Consider the following 27,837-nt stretch of genomic DNA (forward strand, 5'->3'; position numbering starts at 1 on the left):
CAATTTAGTGTACTGGGAACGCTATATTAATGATATTTGAGATGTCATCAGTGATGTCATAAATTATGTCATAGAACGTCATGAGTGATGTAATATGTGAGGTCATAAGCAGTGCATGGTGGTTTTGCAAGTTATTGTTAGCTCTGCTAACCATAAATTGGTGAATTACTGTGTTTTGTTTATTTCAAAATGTTAATGTTGTCACTGACATATTCACCTAACTATAACATTACTTTAACCTTTGTTTTTTTCCAGTGAATTTCTAAGGCTTTTTTTAGTCAAATACAGATCTTTTTATCACACCTTACTATAATGTTACTTAAACCTTTGCTTGTTTCAGTGAATTTCTAGAGATTTTTTAACGTAAAGTAATTTTTTATTACCAGACTTAAAGCCAACCTACCGACTAAGTGGCCTCTTGGAGGGGGCCGCTCAGCCCACCTCCCCTTTATAGTAACATATGACCCCAGGGGATGGGTTCCCGGGACCCGAGACCCAAGAAGGCTCAGGGAGATGGGCCGTGCTGCGCTTCTCCCCTTTATGTTAACAGTGGATGGGGTTCCCAGGGCTTATAATATTATTATTTACTATACATCACATTTGGTCCCAGGAGTTGGGGTCCCAAGGGCCTGATAAGATTCAGGAGGTGGGCGGTACACCCCTTCCCCCTTTTTATTACATATGGCCCCAGGAGATACGGCCCATGGGGCCCTATAAGGCTCGGGGAGGGGGACCATGCGTACCTCAATAAACCTTCACTGAACTTACCAGGAGTCCTTTATTCCATAAAGAGAACGCATCACGTGCCTACAAACACCTGTGCTGTGGAAAGGTAAAGTCATCACCACCTCTGAGGACGTTCTGATAAGTTGCTCCAAGGAATATGCAGAAAGGGGTGCTCTAGTGAGAGAATATGAGGTAGGAAAAGATTCCAAGTCATGCTTAGAGAAGGAAAAATTAAAACAATTCAAGGGTTGGACTGATAAGAGAATATCAGTCTTGGTAGGCCTAGCCACAATTAATCAATAGTTCACAGGAATCTATTTACACATATTTTACAGTTCTGAGATGTATCATCATTTTGCACAGTAGCAAATCGCATTTTTGAGGAGACATACTTTGAAGCTACTTCATTGAATGCCCTGAAACTGTTTGATTGTTGTACACTACCCATACCAGACGGATGAGGACTCGCTTCTTCATTAAAACTATGGACCCGTAGGAGGATTTATTCACTCCCTCGCTCTGCAAGACTTTGTGGGTGTGGAACACGGATACCACATACCTCCTTTTGGTTGCTCATCCCTGTCCTGAGGAAGACCCGCAGGTCAAGACCCCAAAATACCCTCTGTGCCCCAAGTCAGGTCCAAACATCGACGCCCACACCACTTAAGCCTGGACAACTAGCCCCTAGCCCTACTGTGCAAAATGATGATACATCTTAGAACTGTAAAATATATGTAAAAACATTTCCTGTGAACTATTGATTAATTGTGGCTAGGCCTACCAAGACTGATATTCTCTTATCAGTCCAACCCTTGAATTGTTTTAATTTTTCCTTCTCTAAGCACGACTTGGAATCTTTTCCTACCTCATATTCTCTCACTAGAGCACCCCTTTCTGCACATTCCTTGGAGCAACCCTTTTTCTGTCTCTTTTATTGTTTCTAGAATGCGGTAAGATAACTGTTGCGAGTACAATTATGATTGAATAAAATTATATGTTACTTTAGAATCTCTTGGTTGTTGCACATTATTAATGTGATTGTTTTAAGAACTGTGAGCGGATATCGTGCATGCTCAAAATTGTAAGGAAAGATTATTGTAGGTTTGATTTATACTGGTTAAGAAAAGTTTTAGGACCATTGTTTTCTGTACCACATTGCGCCCAGGTCCTAGATTATAATTGGGTTACCCCATTTTCATAATGGCTATTTTACAAATGAAGACAGGACTGCAGATGGAAGTACCTCAGATATTCTTTACTTATATATGAATGTGTACCTATTGATTTATTTTGAGGATTATACTGCACGTGCTGCAGTGCAGTTGTGATTTACATGCTATTGTTGCCAGGTTGAATTCACATGTTCACAGCATGGTTCCACTGATTCTTGCGTACTTGATGATTAAATTAACAGCACAAGCCCCTTATTCTGTTTGAGTAGTACGCACACTACTCGTGTAACCTGACCTTCGGTGGGTCAAGGCGACGTGATGCCATTTTGGTCCAGGCAAAAAGATGCACAGAGAGATAATTACTTCACGAAGAGACTACATCTAAGGCTCTTTTACAAATAAACATTATGAGGTGAGGCTTTCACGATCTACAAGTGTGGTGATATCACCAGTTGGAATATTTACTGTGCATATTCCTGATATTGCATATTTCGGCACTGGATCACTAGCTAACAGTGTAACATTAAATGACTATTCTACAAAAAAGGGAAAATTAGACTTTTCCTCATATTTTGAATGCCCCAGTTGAATGTCTATTATTTTCAAAATAGCTACTGAATATTTTCATTCACCTCACTTGTCCAGAAGGTACCTACAATTTCGCTATGGTTGATTCAGATTGTTGTTGTTTTAGTTTGCTACATTAACTTCTTGTTTTAGTTTTTTCAGGTATCTTGTTATATCAGCTTATTAGATCAGTTTTTTGTTTTCTGTGTGAAACAAGTTCCGCATGAACTATGGCCGCAGCTAGCATGTAGCAGCCTCCAGCCTTTCTTGCTGAAAGTGAAGAACCACTTGGCAAAGATGGAAGAAACTTTTTGACTCATACCTGGTTGCCACAGGCAATGAAATGTTTTCTGCAGCAAGAAAACAGGGAATACTACTAAATTATTTGGGCATAGAAGGAAGAAACATTTATGGAACTTTAGAAGAGATCCCTTTGGGTTTAGGTAATGCAGAACCTACGGATATATTTGACATATCAGTGAAAATGCTTGATTACACTTTGGCATGCAAATAAATGTACTTGGGGACACGCAATATATTTTCACGATAAAACTGAAAAAATTCCGAACTATGTGGCTGTGTTAAGGAATGTATTGCGTACATGTGAATTTGATGAACTAATGGATTCTCTCAAAAGTAATCAGTTGGTCCGATGCACGGAAAAATCAAAGAAAGTAGAAAAACATCTGGCAAAAAATCCTGATTCAAAAGATTTTAATTCTTTAATTAAAAGTGAAGAGCATGCCACAGATTGGATGAAAGAGATCAGAAATGATGAGATACCAGAGGCTAAGATAAAAAGAGTGAAAAACATGAAAGGAGAGTACTCCTCCAAAGCAAGATAACAAATAACAGAACATCAGCAAGAGGCATTCAATAAATATAAATGGTATCATTGTGGGAGTGGTAACAATGGGACAAACAATCCAAATTGTTTGTTTTGTTGCAATGGTAAGAGCAGAACGGATCATGATGGACGGATTGGATTGATTAAAGTACTGACACAGTTACAAAAAAGTAGTCCGTCAAAAGAGAAAAATGTCAGTTCCGGATGGGCAAAGTGGCATATTTAGGTCATACCATTTTGGAGAAGGGTATGAATCCCAAATGGAATTTGGCCAAGTTAATAGTTGAGGCACCATTACCCGAGGATAAAGATCTGCTGAGATCTTTTCTTGGGATTGCTGAATATTATTTGTTCCATAAATGCAGGAACTTTCCAGAAAATGGGCATGACCAGACAACAAAGACTGTCTATATGCTCTGGATTGGTCTCTGGCATTAGGTAGTCTTATGACCTCATGCAATTCTTCAAGAAACATTGAGGATCAAACATCTTTGGATTAATGTCTGTGGTGTCTTGACACTGCTGCCTTTCCATCTCATGTAATATGTCATCTAGATCCTAATGATGTGCCTGGAGGTTTTTTGTGTGAGAGTTGTACAAGGGCTGTTAGAGGATGAGGTTAAAGAGCCTGCTCACTTTGTAAGCCATTTTACAATGGCAACGAGGACAGGATGAGAGCGGCTCTCGACCGCAACACAAAAAAGGTCTATCATCCTTCTCTCTGCTGCTCTTCCTATCCTCATTTTGGTGGAGAAGCTGCCTGCTTGTGGGAATGTTACCCAAGAGGAGTGAAAACCGGGGAGTTACAAGCCAAAAGGTGGGAGAACTGCTGTGTCTAAAAATAAACACCCAGCTATGCTTTGCAATTATTATTCTTACTCCAGGGTTGATGGTTTTTGAGTGTGTTTCAGGTTTGCTGGCCCTACAAACAGCAACCTAACCCAACTACATACTATGATCCATTTGGAAATTTCAATATACTGTCACTTATGTTGCCAAGTAAGCACCTTGCAGAAGCTAGAAAGTTGCAGGAGTGCAGCAAGTTGGGTTTTGAGAGAGTGATGACAGTCAAGCTCACCAATAAAAGGGCTCAGTTTGCACACAAATGGCCAGTGTAAATCCACTTGTAATACTCACAATATGTGGATTTAGACATGTAAAAAGATGAACTTACACAGATGATTGCATAGTATTTTATTGTAGATAGCTCCTACTGCCCCATGAAAAGTGTTGAAGCACTTATAGTGAACAGCACACTACTCTGGAACCCGAAGTGGTTAATCCAGCGGTTATTAATGGTTATTTCCATTATTCTTGTGCTCAGACAGAAAACAGAATTTACCCCAGTCTCTTTGAAATAGATTAAATTAATAGGAGTTAGGTCCGATTGTTACTGGTGGCTATGAGAGTTCATGAAACTGGTTGATGGGATAAATGGATATGTTATAACAGATTAACCATTGCTATGTTGAAGGGATGTGGTTTCACAGAAGGGGAAATTGTGATCTATATGGGCAACACACTAAAAGAGAATAATGCAGGATGGCAAGCAACTCAAAGTAGGTTATACTCTGAGAGAGAAGACATATAGAATATGGCTAGCGATGAGAGGGTCAGTTAATGGAAGGAAAGGAGAAAGAAACACACAAATAACACACAGTTCTGCCTCCTCTATCTCCTACAGACAGGCTTAATTTCCCTCAAAGCACATGCAGCGGAGGTGAACGAGGGCACCCCCACCTTTCTGTCCAAGATATTTAATGCAAATGTACATAAACATAGGCAAAGTCGAGTTGTCTTTGCTTGAGGAACTATATCAAAAGAAGGGGGAGCTAAGAGGAGTATCGCAGAGGGGCTCGTCCTCCAAGTTCCATATATCTAAAGCAAAAGAAAGCCTAAGGAGCAAATATTACACTTTATTTATGCATGTTGTGTTCTCCTTATATGGTGTCTTAATTCTTAAATGTGTTGTTTGCAATTTGTGTTCAAATCACTGGGACTATCACTATTCCTTATAGATGTGGTCACCTAAACACCTCATTAAGCATCCCTCCTTTAGCTGACACTTAGAGGTGTTTTGAAACCATTTTGCACAGTGTGCTTTGCCTATCTAGCTGGATGAAGCATCCTGTTACCTTTGCATCTGCCATAACCTATGGCAGGCTAATTCTCTCTTTATATATTGCAGGCTAACAGACACTAACAGTAAGTAGGTGATAAGAATATTTATAAGCATGTAGAGTGTGTGAATTCACTTTGCGTCAATTATATTATTGGATCAGGAGTGGAATGAGGAGTTAGTTCCTTGGTCCTGAAGAAAAGTCACTGGGAATGGCTAGATACATGTCGACCTGTAGAAAAGAAGTGTAATTACATCTACACTTTCTGTTTTTCCTGTCTTTTCAACCAAACAGTCTGGAGGATGGATTAAAGCATTGCTCCCCCACCAGGCGGCTATTTTTAATTTTCACCAAAAACCCCTCCTACTCCTATTCCATCATCATCTAGAGCATACCATTCAATGCTCCTGCATAATTCTAAGGTAGTAGCATGCCCTGTTCCGTGGCAGAACAGGAGAAACCCTATGATGAGGCATGCCGCCAAGGGGCAACCCTGGAGCGGGAAGGATATATAAAAAAAAGCCTTGCATTTTTTCCACCTTGCAAGAGGTTAGCACACACTACAAGGACGCGCTCTTTTTTCTTGAGGAACCACTCTCTTGCAAAACCTCTCCAGAGGCAAATTGGGCCAAAACTCTGCAGGACTGAGAAAAAAAGCACTGTTGCCAATTGGGCCTGTGGGCGAGCTTGGTGCATCTTATGGTCTAGGCATCCTATTGAGCCCATTTTCCTGCTGGCTATTCCAAAAAGTACTTGAAGCAAGGTCTGGTTACAAACCACACCGTGGTCCTTCTCACAGGGACAACGGATAGTCCTGGCGAAATAGCTGTGATTTGATCACAAAGCAGGGTTGTAATGAGGGTAGTAATTTCAAATAAATGTAATACAGCCACAAAGCAAGTTGCCACACACACAGCAAGCCAATTGCCCACAGAGATTGCCATTCAGATGTGGAGGTAGCCAAACTAATATTCAGCAAAACTCACTTTGATAATTATGCCCCAGGAACAAATAAAGTGCCCCACATTGCTGGTAAATGCTGGTGAATATACCTTCATACATACACTAAAATGTCCCTAAAAATTGAATATATCTCTCAGAGTCACTTGCGAAGATGAATATATATAGGTAGCAGAGGTGAAACACATATTTGTTGAAGTAAACATTGATGTAACTATACCTCAATGTCCCAGGTATTCCAGAGTGGTATTGCCTGAAAAGTTTAGGAAGAAGCATAAGCTAACTTGTTTGTGGGAGTCCACAAACATATTCAAAGCTTATTTAAGTCAGGAAACCGTCTTCTGTTAAATACAGAAGCATTCATTTGAGGAATCCGAAGAAGCCTGTTGGAAGGGATCCTAGGGAAGTGATTTCCTCACGGAGAAACATATATATCTTTTGTAGAAAAAAAGACAACTAGCATAATACAATTCTACATGAAAAATGTACACGATGGAGCCTATTCACGAACTGGGTTTTGCAGGACTTAAAGTAGTACTACAGTAATACGACTCACATAAGCACAAAATGCTATTGGAACTGCTTCTCAACACCAAAGGGATCATTATTGCCTGTCTTGGTTCTGTGTTGTTTTTAATCTTGACACAGGTACTCACTACAAATAAAGAGCCTAGAGAGAGTACTTGATAGTCCTTCACCGACCCAAAAGCACTGAGCAGAGAAATTCCCCCTTCTCAGACTCTATGTGACAAGGTCTCGATCTTCTTCGAGGAAGAAATCAAGAATATTCAAAAGGACTTTGCAACACCCTATGCACAAGAACCTAACACTAACCTGAAGCCTGACCCTACTAGCAGTAGTCCTTCTCTCCAACTTTTTGAACCAGTTTCGCTGGAGCACACATGTGCAGCAATCGCTGCCTGCAAATTGGGTTCTCCATTGGATGTCAGTCCCCACATGATTCTTCACCAAATTATAAACACTGTCAATCCGGTGATCAACCAGATAGTAAACCCCTTGTTACTTACAGGCAGAGTCGCAGATGAATGGAAACTAGCCATAGTGAAACCTTTGAAATAAAAGCAAAATATAGACTCATCTAATCTCTCCAACCTCTGTCCAATATCACTCCTACCGATTCTGGGCACAATCACAGAAAGATTAGTTAACAAAGAACTATCAAAATTCCTTTAAACCTCTAGGATTCTCCACCCGCAGCAATCAGGCTTCCGTCCCAAGCATTCAACAGTATCTGCTCTTCTGGAAATATCGGACACATTAAAATCTATAGCTGACAAAGGTAGGAAGGCAGTGTTAATCTTGCTCGACTTGTCTGCCGCATTTCACACCATCTCACACTGCATTCTCCTTGCAGGACTAGAATCCAGTGGCATCTCCAACATTGTTCTGGCCTGGATTAGGTCCTTCCTTACCAATTGTAGGCAAGCGGTGTCTCTTGGTATATTCCTCTCTGCCAAATGTCCTATTACATCAGGAGTTCCACAGGGCTCCTCTCTTAGCCCGCTGTTATTCATATATATGGCCCCTCTCATCTCCTTGATCTCTTCATCTGAAATTGAAATAATGTCCTATACAGACGATATGCAATTGATTCTATCCCTGGACAAAGACTCCACCAACGCAGAACTAAATTTCAAACTTTGTCTCTCTGAGGTCATCCAGTAGATGAAGGCCAACCATCTTAGGTGTAACACAGACAAAACCAAGATCCTCCTGATAGGTAAAGGCAACCCCTTCCAGCCAAGTGTCTCGTGGCCGGAAGATGCTACAGCACCCCCTCTACTGTCAAAGTAGCAAAAAACCTGGGAGTGCAATTTGACACCTCACTCTCCTTCCAACCACAAGCCTTGACATTGGCAGGGACCTGCTTTAATCTTATCAAAACACTAAAAACAATCTTCAACTTCATCCTCCTTCCTGCTAGGAAGACAATAGCTGGGGCGCTGATACTTTCGCGCCTATACTACTGTAACAGCCTCTTAGCGGGAGAAAATAAACAAACACTAAAGAGACTACAGGTGGTCCAACACACAGCAGCTCACCTAGTCCTGAAATTGCCTCGTAGGTCATCCGCATCAGCAGATCTTAAAACCCTACATTGCCTTCCACTGCATAAGAGAATCTTATTCAAGATACTCTTAATTACCTTCAGAGCATTGTCAAACCCAGGCCCAATGTACCTCTCAGCTAGATTCACCCCATACACCACGGCTAGGACTCTCAGATCTTCATCGGCAAACCTTCTCAAACCCCCCTGTTTTAGATATAAAACCAAGAGAGGAAAAACTGTAGCCTCTCTAGGAACCAAAGCATAGAATCTCATGCCAACTCAACTGAGGCTCTTGAAAACAGAAACACAGTTCAGGAAGTTACCGAAGACCTGGATTTCTGGATCTTCAGACAAATTCTGCCTATCCCTCATATAGGGCCTGCCCCCCGCTCAGTCTTGACCTTTCTCTGCCCAGCGCCAGGATGCCCCTTCCGGAGTGACAGCCCGTGCTTTAAAAATACACAAATCAAATCAAATCAAACCTGTAGCCACTTTCATTCCACTCACATACCCAATCTACTTGCTATAACCATCAAATTATCAGGTCAATGACCTGAACCTCGGCAAACACTGGCCCAGGATATAAAACAAATATCCGCCAAGGAGCCCCACTTGGTAGGTGCCCACTGGGCATTGCAACACCAACCCAGAAAGGTGCAAGCATGATGATGAATAATGCCACTTAGGTTGATGAGGGCAATTATACCTTATTATTAGGATCCACTGTACCTATATGAATATAGTAGACCATAGCTTAAACTTACATAGCAGAACAGAACATCAATTTTTTAAATATACACTTTAGCAAATCTACATGTGTAAATGTACAGTTACACTTTGTAGTAAATGTACTACTTTTGTCTGTTCACCATGTACAAGTGTAAATTTACCACAAAGTATAGACATTAATATCTCCATCTGCTAATTCAGGGAGTGGAATCAAATTTTATGAGTGCAAAGATACTTCTAATAACTTTTCACATGTAGGAGATCTCTGCCACAAAAATAATTTTATGTTAAATATCAATTTAAAATCATTTGATATATTTGTTGTAAATGTAGAACAAAATAAAAAATGCTACAGCGCTGTTTTAAAAAAATATATATATTTTAATGCTACAGCACTGTTAACTTAATTTTGAAATAAATGTTTAATTAAATTCATTCATTCATTCAATTTGCTTTTATTTCATGCTAAAAACCATAAAAAACATATTTACAAAATTTCATAGAGTAAAATACAATTTCCAGTGTTAAACCAGCACATATGCAGCTTGTCATATACTCAGTTTAACAGGATTACATAAAACCAATAAGAAGATATAAGATATTAGGTAGATTAAGCAACATGTAATCTACACATTAAAATTTCAGCCCTTTGTCCTTATGTGCCATATTTACCGCAAAGAGATACCTACTAAGACCAACAACTATAAACTGTGCCTTATCTGTTTTTTTATTTCTTAATGTTTCTAAACATTTCCTAGCCCACAAATTGCAGCACATTGGTTTAATCCACTTCCTTCTCGAAAAGGCATAAGCTGGGCAAATAAATAACACGTGCAAGGTTTTCATCAGCATTTAAAGTGCATAGTGTACAGTAAGTTTCCCCTCAACAATGGGACCAGAGGACCATCTGGCCGTGTTCGATTTAATCTGAAGGATACCTAAACGGAACTTCATATATAGTGACTTTGCAAGCTGGGGTTTTTGAAGATCCAAACACTGTTCAAAACTGTAATTTAAATACATTAATTTAAGTTAAAAGTATTATGGTAAATATTTATTAAAACAAAAAATCCCACCAAAAGTGTTTATATTCATGTATTATGTTTTTTACAAGTACTAAACGTTATGTAAAGGATTGATTTAAAGGAAGTTTATTATTTTTCAATTAAAGTTCTATTTATTTTTATTAACAAAGGTTATCAAACTATGTTATAATAAAATAATGTATATATCATTTTTATCATTACAATAAATTTACATTTTCTTTTAAAAGTCAAAATAAATTACTATTTTTTTAACATTATTTCCTATTTGGTGTTGTTTTAAGTCTCTGTCGCCATTTTTGTCTACGGAAGGATGTTGCAGTATTAGTTATCTTTAACTCTTTAAGCATTTTTGCCATTTATTTTAGTGAACACGTGTGCCAGGTCATTAGAGAACTTTGCATGAGTACCAGATTACATTCCAGAGATTATTTTTTTCCTTAGTTAGTCACTACCAGATTGAGTGGTTCATTCTGAATGACAGGGGGTGGGGATAATGCTGGGACTTAAACTTGATACCCCAGTCCCAAAATTGGTAGATCTGACTATTGGTCCACATCACTAATCAGTGGTTGAGCATGTGTGGTGCAGCCTGAGCTGGAGTACATATTAGTTCCTATTTGGCTATTGTAACTTTAGAAGTGCAGTTTTTGAATAGCAATGGGTTTGTTATTTTCTAGGTAGGTACATGCCTCTCCTATACGCCTTCCTAGCTGTCCCGAAACTCCTCATTACTCCTCCTTAAACACCCTCTCATTTACTAGTAAGCTAGGAAATCTCCACACAAAAAACGAGGATAGTGACCACCGTTTTGTAATACGTGAGTAGTCCACTGGAAGTACTGCCAAATGTACTTCTATATGCCGCTAGTGAATAGGCCACATCATGTTTTTGAAAAATGTACTACTCAAAAAAAAATACTGATGCTAATAAGGGTAGAAATGTTTTAAATTATTGTTTATTGATTATTCATTGAAAGCAATTCATTGTGTATTAAACATTTAATTTGATGAGTTAATGTGCTTTACTAGTGAATTTTATTACTTCTAGGTTCATTTTTTTTAAGCAACTGTAACACAAAATCCTTTTTGGTATTTACAAAGCCACGCAAAAGTCAATGTGCATGGCTTTGTAAGGAAACGTAACGCAAGGCAGCACTTTGTGCAGCCTTGCCTTACTTTGCCTCAGATAGGTGTTCCATGCATGGTGTATGGGTGTTTCTGTGCATACACCCATGGATTTTGCCCATGTATCCACCCATGGATTTTGATGCAACTTCGTATTTACAAAGAAATATAGACAAGTTTGTGAAAAAATGGTATGCCTTCCTGAGGCTGGCAAAACAAGGAGAAATATCTTTATTTCTCCTTGTTATTTCCTATTTGCATGTGTGCAGGCACCCACCCTTGAACTGTGATGCAAGGGTGTCTATGTCGGCGGTAAGCAGTTGCAAGTGCAGCCAGCGCATGGAGAGAGTAGAACTGTGCCATTTCATTGAAAATATGGTGCAGTATTACTCTCTGCCTTTCATGCAGTGCAACAGCTTTACTTTCTGTGCTACATTGTGTGACATGTTAGTAAGTCTGGGCCTAAATATTTAAAATTAATTTACATTGATGTTTACTCAAATGTTTTTATTTTTTTAAGAATATTAATTTTTCATAATTTTCTTTTATACTTTCCCTTAGGTAGATCTATGCCAGGTACCTGTGCACAGTTACTCGTAGTAACTTTACACTTGTAAATTCTGTTCTAGGAGTCTTCACTTCCTGATTTGAGGAGGTGGAGACGTGTAAGTCTACAGCTAGGTGTAAATCTACACACGAAAAAGGTATAACGCAAAAAACGTGTGGAGTTGCACATTGGTGCATTAGTGAATACACATGTGACAAAATATACACATGTATATTTACCTTTGTGAATAGGCCACTATGCATTTAGTCATGTAAACAGGAATTCAGAAACGTTTTCGAAAGATAGTCTTGTGGGAACCTGAAAAAGTCACTGCATACTGGAAATATAACTGGAAATCTAAGTAAACTCCAAACAGTCGGAACATTTAAGAAGGAAGCCAGTGGAAATACACTTCAGCATTATTTTTTGTAAATATTGCCAATAATTCAGGACAGCAAAAAGTCGAATAGAATACGGAAATTTGGGAGACCTTTGGCTCTATTTTTCTGCAAGATAAATATAGGCAAACTCAAGCAACGAATGTTACTGACCTTGATATGCTGAAATATAAGAGTTGTATAATATATAGTTTCAATGTAATACAGAGCGCCAGACACCTCATAGCAAATTCACGCATCTCAGCGCAGCCCCCCAGAATCTAGCTGCTGCAAATCAAAAGCGCAGAACAGTACAGCAGCAAAAGCCTGTTAGAATAACATTACACTAGCTCACTTTAGTTCGCTGTCACTGACAGCTTAACAAACACCTTTGAATCATGCAAAGCTGGCGCTTTTAATGTTGGCATCACTCCTGCATAATGTGGAAATGTCTTCCCCGTGAGTTGCCCATTTTTGTTCCTGCGCTGCCACATTATCGGTTACCACGCGCCGCTCTTCACGCGCTGAATATTCACTCGCTGCGTCTGAAGGCCTGAGCGGTCAGACTGAGAGGCGAGGGCTCCAGATCCCCTCACGGCTGCCAACCAGAAATCAGTCAGCCTTGCTGTCAGGGCCTGGAAGCCCCATTAGACTCACCTAGGATGTCAAAACCTACCATTTGTTACATGAAAGTGCAGCCTCCAGGCGCAGTGCTCGGGAGCGCGCCCCTGGCAGACAGAGGTGCCGGGGGACGGGAGGTGAAGTGACAGAGCATAAAACACAAATCGTACACTGCTCCTGTGCAAACAGATGAATGCGCATAATTCTGAATGGACATTTCATTCGCTGCTCTTTTGTGTGAAACGAAGGGGAACAAACGCAGAAGGCAGCCGTGGTCAGAAAATACCAGTATACATGGGACACAAACCCATGGATTGAAGTTGTTCTTTTTTTTTTTTTTTTAGGTAGAACACAAGTGTTAACCTAATGATGGCTTGTATGCATTTATGTATTCTGCATGCTGCTCAGGAATACCATAGAACTTGAAAAGTACACCTGCTTCTATTCCTGTAGTTGGCAGGTATGAGCTTTACCTTCTAAAACTGCAGAACAAGTCCTTATGGTACAGCAATTTCAGCATGACAGTATTATTTATATTGCAGTGAATGTATCTCATGAAGACATAGGGCAAAACAGGAATAAAGCTATGCTTCGTTCAGAAGAAATTCTGAATTTCTATCATGATGAAGACAGAGTGATAACCTCACTTCAAAATTGTAGGGGCATATTTACAATGAAGTGACCGAGTGTGGAGTTAGCCTTCCTGGCTTAACGCCACACTCTGCCACTTCAGAAACGCAGGCTGCACCATATTTAAGGCAATATGGGGCAACCCTGCGTTTCCCAGCTGCGCTGGCGCTAAACTTAGCAGCCTAGCGTCAACGCAGGCACCCTTACACAGGATATCAGAGTTTAGGGGAAGATTGTTTATGTGCAGGAAGGTCTCCCTTCCTGCACATAAAAAATCAATGACAATTTTGTCTTTCTATGTGTGCTGCAAAACGCAGCCCACTTGGAAACAGCAAGAACAAGGAGAAATAAAGCATGCCTGAATCCATGTCCCCTAAACCTACTTCACTTTACCTTTGGCCATTAACCCCAGCCTCTGGTCATAGACATTATCCTTCAACCTGCTCTGAGTCCATTTTGTTCCTGGGCCTACTGACATGAGCCTTCAGCAGTGTGTTCGATGCAGTGTCCAGTATGCATGATCTTCATTCATGCACAGTGGCCTTGGATGAAGACCATGGCTTTCATCAATGCACTGTGCCACGTCCTGGCACCTGCACAGCCTACTGCGCATTGCCATTGTCCATGTGCAGCAGACTCTGGTCAGATTCTGTAACAACCCCTTCTGGTCTTACAAAACCTCGATAGACACAGACGTTAATGGTACTTACTTTGAATTAAATATTCCTTTGTGTTTCTGTGAATCCCTTTTTGCTTTTACGCGTTATTCGAAATGCTCTTGAGCACCTTCAAGAACGATTTGGAGTCTTCAAATGTAAGCTGCTAATTTACATAATTTCCTGTCAAAAGACATTTTCTGCCCTTCCTGGATGTACACTAATGCTTCCTTGCACTGAAATGTATCCTATTTCCATATTTGCCCCTCAAATGTATCCTATTTCCATATTTGCCCCTCAAATTAATTCACACAAGTTTGAAAATTAGTTTTAACCGCTCACATCGTGTAGTGTGTGTCAGCCAATCAAGCAGAAGCAATTCTCGAATCACATTTTAACTTTTGAAAATTGGGAGCATGACAGGTATTTTCAGTCAATAGATTTGTATTTCAAATTTAAATTCTCAAAGCAGTCTCAACTCCAACAATTGAGGTTCCTTACCATTAAGCCTTCAAAACCAGTCAAATACAATTTTCTAACACAATTATCACAAAAACTTCACAATGGATTAACACCAAGCCATGAAAGTGCTATGTGAGTAAAAGTTCTGAGATCTTTACTTCAATTTGGTGTAAGTATATTTAATATTTTCACTTTAAGGGAAAGCAAACATTCCTAATGATATAAATTGATAAAACATCTTTTATTATCCTTCTTGCAAGTATGAGCTCTCCTGACTGATCTACTTGAAAAGTAAGTTGTATACCCTAATTGGAAACAGCAAGAACAAGGAGAAATAAAGCATTTCTCCTCATTTCGCCTGTTTAAGACCTGGTTTTCCCTGGTCTTAATTTGGCGCTGCCTATTTACGCCACCCTTGTAAATAGAGGACAGCGTCAAAATCAATGGGTGTTGCGGTGGAACGCCCACCACAACACCCATTGCCCTCCCCTTTCACGCTAAATACAGCATGAAACGGTGCCTTATTTACAATGCAGCGTTAAGCCACATTAAGTGGCGTAACACTGCCTTGTAAATAAGGCGAAGCTCCTATCGCCATCACAACGTCACTGAAAGTGAAGTTGTGGTGGCGATAGGGGCTTGTAAATATGCCCCGTTGTCTTCTAACAGGAGCGATGCATGAGGTTTGGTAATGCCCATTTAGTGCACACTTGAGTACTGTAAATTGACACCCAATCATCGACACTGGAATAAACAATCAAGCACATCATGAATAAAAACGACAGCATCTAGAGGGGCATGGTGACATCATCATGCTCTATTTTGTTTAAAAATGCAGCATTCAATGTCTCGTCAGAGTTGCAAGCGTTACATAAACACATTCACAATTCAGGTTGCTTGGTAAGCCAATCCGCGTGTCTGTATCTCAGTCAGAGATATGATGCAATCACAGTACATTGCAAGGCAAAGAGAGCGAACTAATCTCTGCTGAACAACATCAGACACATGTAAGTGAAAGTGAGTGACTAAATCTAGTTTAGACAGGCAGAGTCGATAGGAGTGACACAATCTAGTTCAGAGAGACAGCCGGTTGTGTGCAGAGGCTTTTGATGAATGCTGTTGTCTCAAGTCATGTTGCCTTTAGCCTTATGCAGAAGGCCCTAAGAGCATGGCATGGCCTTCAACCAGACGCTTTGCCTATTCCACTTGGCTGCACATAATTCTCTGTTTTACTTTCAGTCATACACAGGGGCATTGGATATAGCCTTTGGCTAGTGTTATGCCCTTTTTCCACTTCACTTACTCACATACCCAAACCACACTCCCCCTGGCTTTACTCTTCAACCACTCCCTTTTGAGCTCGGAGCCCACTGTGAGCAAACTTGAGTCATGCTGAGTGACCACAGATACATTTCATGGCCTTCAGCGGCAGTTTACCCTTAGCCTATATAGACCCAGAACCTACACTACACCATCTTCAGTCATGAGTAGTAGGTTCTGATAACGAGGCTCATGCCTGAATCCATGTCCCCTAAACCTACTTCACTTTACCTTTGGCCATTAACCCCAGCCTCTGGTCATAGACATTATCCTTCAACCTGCTCTGAGTCCATTTTGTTCCTGGGCCTACTGACATGAGCCTTCAGCAGTGTGTTCGATGCAGTGTCCAGTATGCATGATCTTCATTCATGCACAGTGGCCTTGGATGAAGACCATGGCTTTCATCAATGCACTGTGCCACGTCCTGGCACCTGCACAGCCTACTGCGCATTGCCATTGTCCATGTGCAGCAGACTCTGGTCAGATTCTGTAACAACCCCTTCTGGTCTTACAAAACCTCGATAGACACAGACGTTAATGGTACTTACTTTGAATTAAATATTCCTTTGTGTTTCTGTGAATCCCTTTTTGCTTTTACGCGTTATTCGAAATGCTCTTGAGCACCTTCAAGAACGATTTGGAGTCTTCAAATGTAAGCTGCTAATTTACATAATTTCCTGTCAAAAGACATTTTCTGCCCTTCCTGGATGTACACTAATGCTTCCTTGCACTGAAATGTATCCTATTTCCATATTTGCCCCTCAAATGTATCCTATTTCCATATTTGCCCCTCAAATTAATTCACACAAGTTTGAAAATTAGTTTTAACCGCTCACATCGTGTAGTGTGTGTCAGCCAATCAAGCAGAAGCAATTCTCGAATCACATTTTAACTTTTGAAAATTGGGAGCATGACAGGTATTTTCAGTCAATAGATTTGTATTTCAAATTTAAATTCTCAAAGCAGTCTCAACTCCAACAATTGAGGTTCCTTACCATTAAGCCTTCAAAACCAGTCAAATACAATTTTCTAACACAATTATCACAAAAACTTCACAATGGATTAACACCAAGCCATGAAAGTGCTATGTGAGTAAAAGTTCTGAGATCTTTACTTCAATTTGGTGTAAGTATATTTAATATTTTCACTTTAAGGGAAAGCAAACATTCCTAATGATATAAATTGATAAAACATCTTTTATTATCCTTCTTGCAAGTATGAGCTCTCCTGACTGATCTACTTGAAAAGTAAGTTGTATACCCTAATTGTCTACTGTGCACATCATGTTCAGGTTATTTCTTTTACATTTTGTACAGAATGGTTAGGGGCAAAGTTATTGGTGATGATTCAAAAACAAACTTTCCTATTTTTAGTGATCTCGCAGTCTTTGCTTTCTGCTGGGTCAAAAACGACTAAATGGAATTATAGTAAACATGCAATGAAGCTAGACATTTACTCAGAATAGTTACCTTTTGGTGCAAATCTGTATTCTCTGTAATATTTATGTTATAAAGAGTGGCATGTGAGGGTCAATCACTCGTATGTTTGGATTTTTTTTAATTCACGAATGCATTTTGAACCATTTTCAAATCTAAAACTCATCTGATTAGGCAAGTGCCCATGTGGATTACTTTATTTATGTAAAACGGAACGTAAAATAATGGCAAGTCTCTCAGAACACAAGAGTAACATCAGAACTTGAAATGACAGGTCCAGTGTGGCTGTGCATTTTAAAGAATTCAAACATGATGTAACAATTTTAGATTTTGACTGCTGAGTACACAGAAAACTTTGATTTGACAAAGAGACTACTCCAACTTGCAAAGCGTCTTGACACCATGCAACAAAAAGAAATGAATGAACAAATAGAAATGACTTGTTTTTAATAATTTGGAGTCAGCTAATGCACATTATCAGCACAGTTGGACTCCGATTCATTTTCTTGTAAGAGTTGGGATATTGCTTATTTGTTTCAGGAAATTGAGTTAGAATCATCACGAAATTGTTACAAGATGTCCGCTCTGTTTTGCAAAAGCAGAAACACACGTTAGCCCACGTTACACTGACAAATACACATAATTAGACTCACCCTGTAATGGCGGCCTCAAACTCCACGATCATTCGAAGGAAGGCACACAAGCTGAGGCAGATGGCATGCGTGCGTTTATATTACTTGAGAACACGCAAACTGCCATATATATATATATATATATATATATATATATACACAGTATATGGGCTTAGATGTGGTAAGACAAAAACAGAAATCAAACCATTAACCCCTTCGGTGCTCATGACGGAACGGTTCCGTCATGAGCCACGGTTGAGCTGTGCTCATGACGGAACCGTTCCGTCATGACCACGCCCGCGCAAGATTCCGTCAGCACAGCGGCGGAATCTGCGCAGCATGGAAGGGGTTAATGGGTGTTTGGGTGTAGTTCGGTCAGAAATAAAAACGTAACTGCTTAGCTTTATGCAAATTACTAAAGAGTGGTTTAGATACCCTAACGCACCAATCAACTTGGTTGAAGTATCATGGTAGCATATGATGCCGTGATTAAATGCATGGTTTCAGGGTGAAATAGCCATAACTTGTGTAAATGCGTTTTCTGATGAATGTATTAGAAAAATTAAGCATTTGTTGATTTCGGTTTTTGTTTCTGTTGTAGATGATTGTTAATAGAAGGGCCAGTGAGGTCCGAAATGCATTGGGTTATTTTGAACACTAATTCAACAATTAAGATTGACAGTCACAATAATCAATTACCTTGATAATAGAATTGCATTATGATTATGAAATGTGTAGAAAATTGATGATGAGAAGAATTTCATGTCAAAACCTGAAAACATTAAATACATTTTTTAATTTGTGTACTTTTGAAGTTCACTTCGATGATTTTGGTTACAATGTTGTGTTGGCATCATTTACCAGTGCATCTGGGTCTGTTTTCTTGGTGAGGACAGTGATCACAGGATTAAAATAGGATGGCACATCCTCGGTACATAATACATTTATGATGCATGTAAGCAATATTTTAACGAATTGTGCCATTATTAAGCAACTTTACAGCACATCTTATATGTATGACTCCATATGAATCTTTAAGGCACCTTTAGAGAATAAGACAGCATTTTGCCACTTAAGAAGTTATTCAGATCATTCAATGTCTTTTCATTGCTTATTATTATTGAGGTGGAAGCAATCTAGCAACTGTCAGTGATATTGTGACCTTGCGTCTCTATTTAATGCAATTGCATGCTCTCCAATTAAGAGTTGGTGGTACTGTGACCTCGGTTTTTTGTGTCAAATTTCTGTGTTGGCAACTAGTAATGGTCGATAGAACTCTGGCAGTGCTTTTCTATCTGAAGCAACTGTGGGAGGGTCAAGAAATGTCAATGCTACAATACTTCTCCTAAATACAAGACTACTGTTTGATACTGCAGTATTTTATATCTATATGATCTTATTGAAGAGATATTCATTGTTATTCCATTAATTTTACTATGTGTGGGCACCTCTAAGTGATCATAGTTTCGGCAGATTTTTCTTCTACATTATCTTTAATAAACATCTGTTTTAGACTATGGGTCTACGTAATGCCCTCTTATAATGTTAGCAGTTATGGGTCTACGTAATACCCTCTTATAATGTTAGCAGTTATATATATCGTGCTACAACCAATGTCTGCAGTATTTGTTAGGGAAATCAAAAAATGTTAGAGGTTGCTGAGTCGTGACTCCATTATGTGGTGTCCAGACTGCTATAGGTGAAAGCCCCAAACCCACCACTCTACACTTGTACCCAAAAGGGTGAATGGATATGGTGTTTGCCAAGACAAAGACTCTGGACAGGCCCTGCATTTGAAACATGAGTGCCTCAACTGTAGACATTTGAGAGCAAACCCTTGACTCAAAACCTCTACCTGCAAAGGAAGAGCATGCCCATACGTTCTCAGTGCCGGTGAATCACTCAGCCAGGTTCTGAACTTTAATCCCAAATAGGGTAGCCCCACAGGAGCTTTTTTGGTGTTATCAATTTAATCAGTGATGTTATGAGGCTACTCAAAAAAGTAGTGAATGTTCTTTTGCTCAGAGGTAGAGTAACTCCAGCAACACACATGGCCAACCACTGGCACAGAAACACCCCTCAACCGAAAATAATGGAGGTAGGGACTTAAAATAAAACCTATAGGAAATGTTGTAAAATTAAATTAGTTAAACCAGCTAACAAAATAACTAAGTTTAATTAAAAGTAAATAATTATCTTCAAATCTGCTATATTTATTATTTAATTTTAAAATATTTTAATAACTTTTTAAACTGCACAAATTAATATATATAGTTATTTTAAATACAATGTAATTACATTACTTGTAATCAATTCTAGACATCACTTTTAATAATTTCAATACATAACAAACATTTATTTTATTTTACTTTGGGAGTGCTTCTTTTTTTAAAACTTCAAAAAATATTTTAAATGTAATTTGATATGTTCAAAATAACTATATTTTAAATTAAAATGAACTAAAATGTTAGATAAACACCTGGGGCCTCATTTTGGTTGATAGTATGCCTAGACATGGGTCCCGTGCTCACTGTACTACTGGAATCAAGCTACACCTGACTGAAGAGCATAAATCAGTCTGAAACTAGTCTTGGGTTGATTGTGTTCCGGTTCAAGGAGGATCTGGCCTGGCAGTGTGGGCTGGATTATTCCTGTTTGAGCAGGGTCAAGACTTAATTTGCATTCAGCTGGGTCCAAACTGACGTGGTAGAGTGGGCAAAAGAATCGTAGGCTGGAATGTTGCCCCCAGTATTTGCCATTGGTTCGACTTATTGCAAACATCCTATCATCAACTTTTGTGTGTTTCTTATTTCATACCTGCTAACTGGACACTAGATGAGAGACATGGGCTGCGAATTCTGGTCAAAGTCTGCTGGGCCTTCTGGGATTTCTATTATTAGCATGCATTCTAGAAGTAAATGGTTTATTTCCCCCAGATATTCACACTCACTTTGCGCCAGGTGGGAAAAGAAGTTGACCCACAATACTAATAACATTGCAGATTATGGGTGTAAAGGTTCCCACTCGTAAGTGACATAGTCCTTATTGGATAAGTTGCCAGGGCATGATTTTTACCCACAATATCAGTTATATTCTTCCTGATTTATCTTCATATGCATAGGAGACTCTCTAAATATCCCATCAGAACTGGCTATTGACCAATGATATACCACGCTAACTCCTCTTGAGCATGAGGCCCAGATATCATGCCAACAGTGCTCCAAAATACCCCAGCATTATGGGAAAGATCTTAGGTGTTGCATTTAATACACGTCTAGCTACTCCAGACAATCCAGCATCAGGGGATGTAAGTGTAATACTTCTCAGTTATAAGAAAGGCTCCAGGTATGAGGCAGATAACTATTGTCTTACTGGAACCTTCTGGCAAGTGATTTGCAAACATAAGTCTGCACAACCAAGTGGACTGTGGGATAAGGAAGGGAGTTTAATTCTCTTTCAACAAGGGGGCTTTAAATTTAAGTCTTATGAACGTGTCAGAGTTGATGCCGCTGACATAGAATTCTCTAGCGCCTTTAATAGGGTGGATCGCACTGCTCTCGGGTCTAAGCTAATCTCTGTGGATCTTCATTATATACGCATTGGTCTTCAAGCATATAGGTCAGGCTATCAATAGGTCTGAATTCAGATTCATGACTTCTTTTGATAATTGTCTTAAGCGCCCATGTTGTTTTTTTTGGCTTGCCTCTGGGATTCCACGCTTGACTTTTGTTGCTTTCTCCAGTCTCGGGGGTCATGGGCTAGAATTAATTATTTGTGCTGTCGGTATTACATACGGTGCAGAGACAGAATATCGCATCAAAAATATCGAGTTGCACAAATATCGAGTTGCAAATATCGTGGGTCAGAAATATCGACAGCAAGAATATCGTGGTCAAGAATATCGACTTAAGGTAAGTAATATCGATTTTAAAAATATCAAAGTGTTTAGTATCATTTGCAAAAATATAATTGTTAAAAATATCGTTTGTTTATTAATGTAATGCATTTTAGTATATATTTTATACGTAGGTGTTGTATGTTTTTTTGTATAAGAATTGTTTGCATTTTAAATATGTGTTACATTTTTAGTAGTTATTATTATTTTTTTATTCAAATTTTGCGTTTTTAGTTCCGTATCGGGTTGTGGGTTTATAGGGGAATAGGGTGGGAAGTAATTTAATTTTATTACATTTATTGATAATTTTTTATTTATAAATAATTGTCTAATTGAGATGTTATAGTGTTAAAAGTTTTAAAGTAGAGAAAGGGGCCTCTGCATACCGAAGCGTCTTCGAATTTCCCGGCGTGTCATACAGATTCCCTTATTCCAACCCAAGAGACTAATATATCGGGTAAGAACCACTTGCGTACTAGTAGCTACAACTTTATTAGTTCAAACAGCGTTTTGCCACTATTAAAAGTAGAATGCAGGCACGTTACTCCGCGTACACAGAATCCACATTTAGGAGCTTCTAATAAGATTTCCATTGTCAAATATGGAGTGCAAGTTCTAAACACCACATATCTATTCCTCTTTATAGGGGGCATAATTTTGCGCCTTCTCTTTGGATTGCAGTATTTTTACACCACCAACATCGGTAAGTCTCCCATTTTAACATCAGCTCATAACTGTCGAGCATTCAATGTACGAAGTTACCAATCAGTTATTTGTCTCCTGTTAGGTGTGTAGACAGATTCAGAATATAAACCATTCAGATATCTTCTCTAAGACTACATGCCCAACTCTCAGCTATAAGGTAATAGTGTACTAACAGCAGCACACTATTTACAATCCTTGCGATTCACTACTTTCTTATATTTCATTCTATTTTTGATTTTCCTCTTTTGTCTGTCTTAACAGTCTAGATGCCGAATTTACTGCGTGGGCACTGCAGGCATCAATCTGTTTTTTTTTAAATAAATCTCTTGGTTCACAGATTTCTTGTTGACTTTTTTGGTGAGCACTTTATGGTCTATTATTGGGCACCATCTTTCCCTCACTCATGGTGGATTGAGGAATCTATGAAGCATTTATTTTCTCTTTTTTTACCATGGCACACCATGTTTTAATTGTATAGTGAAATATATATATAATAAGTAGGACCCACATTTGGTAACCCAGATGTTTTTCAACATGTTTTTAGGACTCATGTCAAACATGGCTTCCTGACGAAGGCTCAAAGCCGAAACGCGCGTAGGACACGACTCACTATAGCCATGACCAATATGAATGTTCTCTTTGACTGAAATAGATGCCATACCCTAATTGGTGATACTAAATCCTTAATGAATTGTAACATACCCCATATGGAAAAAATCTTAATTATGTCTAACATTGACTAGTGGTCATTTGCAATGAAAATAATGGACAAACTCTGTTTTGCCTAAAATATACCAAATGCTTTGAATCTCTGTATACTTTTGTATCCAATTTATGAAAAGATAGACAGTGGATGAATGTGGGAGTAAGTCTGAAAAGGATGTAGGATGAATTATTACAGAAATATACTAATTTAGTGATATGCATTGCATTAAATGAGAATTTTTGTATATGTGTATAATGTATTGATGTTGATTTTTAATAATAAAAATGATAAAGAAAAAATACTTAATATTGTTGAACAAATAAAAATATTTTTGATAGCGATTAGCATCTGGTCAATGATATATTGATATTGAAATTTTCAAGGTCCACTTGGTACTGAATTTCCTAAAAAGATTTTCACACATATAAAGTAATTTATTATTCATTAATTATTAATTGGTTGTAAATTAATTTAAATAAATTATTGGCAATTAATTATGGTAATTGTGTAATTAATTTTCGGTGTGTGTTGTTTATAGGTGTTAAGGGTGGGGTGTAATTTATTTTAAATTAATGAATTAATAATTAGCTGGTGATTATTTAAATTAATTAATTGATGATTAATTATGGCAATTGTGTAATTCATTTTAGGTGTGTGTTGTGGTGTTTATAGGTGTTAAGGGTGGGAAGTATTTTATTTTTAATTGATAAATTAATAATTGGATGTTAATTAATTTTTTATTAATTAATTGGTAATTTACTATGGTAATTCTGTGAATCATTTTAGGTAAGTGTTTTGGCTTTTAAAGGAGTAAAGGGTGGGAAGTAATTTATATTTAATTAATTAATATTTAGTTGTTAATTAATGTTAATTATTTGATATGTATTATGGGTAATTGTTTAATTTTTTTGTCTATTGTTTTTACTTTTAAAGGGGTAAAGAGTGGGTATTAAATACATTTTAATTACTTTATTATTAGTTGTTAATAGTAATAGATTTTAAATTTATAAATACGTTTTAATTGTGTTTTATTATTTTAGAGTTTAATTTAGGTGTGTGTTGTGGATATCATAGTGTTAAAGTGTGTGTAGTCAAATAATGTTTATTCGTTTTTTTTATTAATAATATTGTTTAAATTGATTATTAAATATGTTAATTTTGGGGGGAAATTAATTAAAAATGTTGAAGTGTTTTGTAATTGGTCTGCTGTTATAGGGTAGGAAATACAATAAATACATTTATGTATTAATGAATTTATTTGTTTGTAAATATTTTCTAGTTTAAAATAATTTTTTTATAAATGTAGTTATTTTATATCATGTATTATTTGTAGGTTTTGTATATGTAATTAATATTATAATATTTTTTCTTTTTATATAATTAATATATTTGATTTTTCATTTATAAATATTGTTTATTTATTTTTGTGCTTTTTAATAATTTTTAAGGGTTTTTTATATTTGTTTTAACTGTTTAAGTGTGAATAGTAATTTTTGTCTCTTCGCTATCCAACACTTTCCCTAATGTTGCACTCACTGGAGAGGGAATATTTATTTTTACTTCTCCGCTATCTAACACTTTCCCTACTGTTGCACTCACTGGAGTGGGAATAGTAATTTTTACCCCTCCGCTATCCAACCTTTCCCTACTGTTGCACTCACTGGAGTGGGGATAGGGATTTTTCTCTCTCTGCCATCCAAAACATTCCCTACTGTTGCACTCATGGGAGTGGGGAGTGGCGATAGTAATTTTTACCTCCCTGCTGTGCAACACTTTCCCTACTGTTGCATTCACTGGAGTGAGAATAAAAATGTTTACCCCTCCGCTATCCCACAGTTATTCTATTGTTGCCTTCAGTGGATTGGGAATAGTAATTTTTCCCATCAAATATCCAACACTTTCCCTACTGTTGCTCTCACTGGAGTGGGAATAGTAATTTTTACCCCTCCGCTATCCAACACTTTCTCTACTGTTGTACTCTTTGGAGTGGGAATAGCAATTTTTCCCCTCCGCTATCCAACACTTTCCTTACTGTTGCACTCTTTGGAGTGGGTTTAGTAATTTTTGCTCCTCCTCTATCTAACACTTTCCCTACTGTTGCATTCTTTGGAGTGGGTATAGTAATTTTTTCCCCTCTGTTATCCAACACTTTCCCTACTGTTGCTCTCACTGGAGTGGGAATAGTAATTATTATCCCTCTGCTATCCAACACTTTCCCCACTGTTGCACTCACTGGAGTTGGAATAGTGAATGTAATTATTTTGCTATCCAACAGTTTCTCTACTGTTGCACTGATTGTATTGGGAAATTTAATTTTAAATATTTTATCATAGTATAATGTTTTAATTTATTATAGACTGTTTTTTTATATTTCAAATTATTGATATATGTATTTTATTTTTTAAAAGGTGAATGGATATGGTGTTTGCCAAGGCGAAAACTCTGGATTATAACTCTGGCTGTGCTTTTCTATCTGAAGCAACTGTGGGAGGGTCAAGAAATTTCAATGCTACAATACTTCTTAGATTAGTAATTATTTTAAAGTAAATATACATATTATATATATGTATAAATTATTATGTTTGTGTGTTTAACATTTTTTAATTAAGTTTATTTGTTACATTTTGTTAAAATGTATATTCAATTTTTTCAGTAAAAAAAAAAAAGATTTTATTAAGAAGAAATAAAGAGTGTCACAACACATTACAGCCTTATACATGTATGTGAAACAAAAGAGAATCTACATCGTTATAAATGAATCAGGTTGAATAGGAAATTAAAAGTAATAAAACATCAAAAACAATAATACAGAGTATCTGAGACATAAATGCGTTAGGAACAAGTGGGGTTAATTAATTAAGGAGGCTTTGATACTTCCTGCTGAGACGGAGACAATTGAAAAGAACGACTAGCACATGCATCAAGATAAGTGGTGATGGGAGACCACAAATCCAGCCTTTTGGATCTCAAATGTAGAGGGTACACAAAGGCAGTGTCTAGCCTATGATTATGGCACACAGCATACCACCATGCTCTATAAGAAAGTTTCGAAAAGTCTTTCCAGTTTGCAGTAATCTGCTGAAATGCAACTGCCAGCAACAAATCAACAATTTTAACATTAAGGTGCCAATTACGATCCTGTAAAAAAATTCCCCGTCCGACTCGTATCCGGTCTTTTTACCGTACGAATCGTACAAGTGCTGTACAAACTGCCAAGTACGATTCGCATGGGAAAAAGTCCGTACGAATCGCATTGGGAATAATTCCCCACGCGTCCTCGGGTCGGAAAAAGTGTCCGACACATCCCCGGACGATTTACCTTACAAATGTGAAAAGTGAAGTCCGACCGCGCAAGTACGATACGTCCCGTGCGTCCGACGTCACAACCGTATGGAAAATGCACCGTACGGACCGAACTCCCATACCAACCATGGAGACATGTGCCCGCATATGCGCCCAACACCCCCAGCCCCCGTGAGTATGCGCCGTACCCCGTGTATGTATGGAGCGTACCCCCGTGTACGTACGAGTCGTACCCCTGTGTATGTACGGTGCGTACCCCCCGGTGTATGTATGGAGCGTACCCCCGTGTACGTACGAGTTGCACCCCCGTGTATGTACGGTGCGTACCCCCGTGTATGTATGGAGCGTACCCCGTGTACGTACGAGTCGTACCCCCGTGTATGTACGGTGCGTACCCCCCGTGTATGTATGGAGCGTACCCCCGTGTATGTACGAGTCGTACCCCCGTGTATGTATGGTGCGTACCCCCCGTGTATGTATGGAGCGTACCCCCGTGTACGTACGAGTCGTGCCCCCGTGTATGTACGGTGCGTACCCCCCGTGTATGTATGGAGCGTACCCCTGTGTACGTACGAGTCGTACCCCCGTGTATGTACGGTGCGTACCCCCGTGTATGTATGGAGCGTACCCCCCGTGTACGGTCGAGTCGTACCCCCGTGTATGGGGGTACGCACCGTACATACACAGGGGTACAACTCGTATGTACACGGGGGGTACGCTCCATACATACACAGGGGGTACGCTCCATACATACACGGGGGGTACGCTCCATACATACACGGGGGTATGCTCCATACATACACGGGGGTACGACTCGTACGTACACGGGGGGTACGCTCCATTCATACACGGGGGGTACGCTCCATGCATACACGGGGGGGTCGGTGCGTACATACATGGGGGGGTCGGCACGTACATACACGGGGGGGTCGGCGCATACATACACGGGGTGGTCGGCGCGTACATACACAGGGGGGTCGGCGCGTACATACACGGGGCTGGGGGGGTACGGCGCGTACTCACGGGGGCTGGGGGGGTACGGCGCGTACTCACGGGGGCTGGGGGGGTGTTCGGCGCGTACCGGGCCCCCAATTCCACTCGCATCGCGGCATACTTCGCTTTTCTGGCACTTTTTGGGTGCCGTAAAAATATTGCCGTCCGGACCGCTGTCGGTTCGAATCGTAC

Source organism: Triturus cristatus, chromosome 2_1, assembly GCF_964204655.1.
Source record: "Triturus cristatus chromosome 2_1, aTriCri1.1, whole genome shotgun sequence".
In the NCBI taxonomy this organism is placed as follows: Eukaryota; Metazoa; Chordata; class Amphibia; order Caudata; family Salamandridae; genus Triturus; species Triturus cristatus.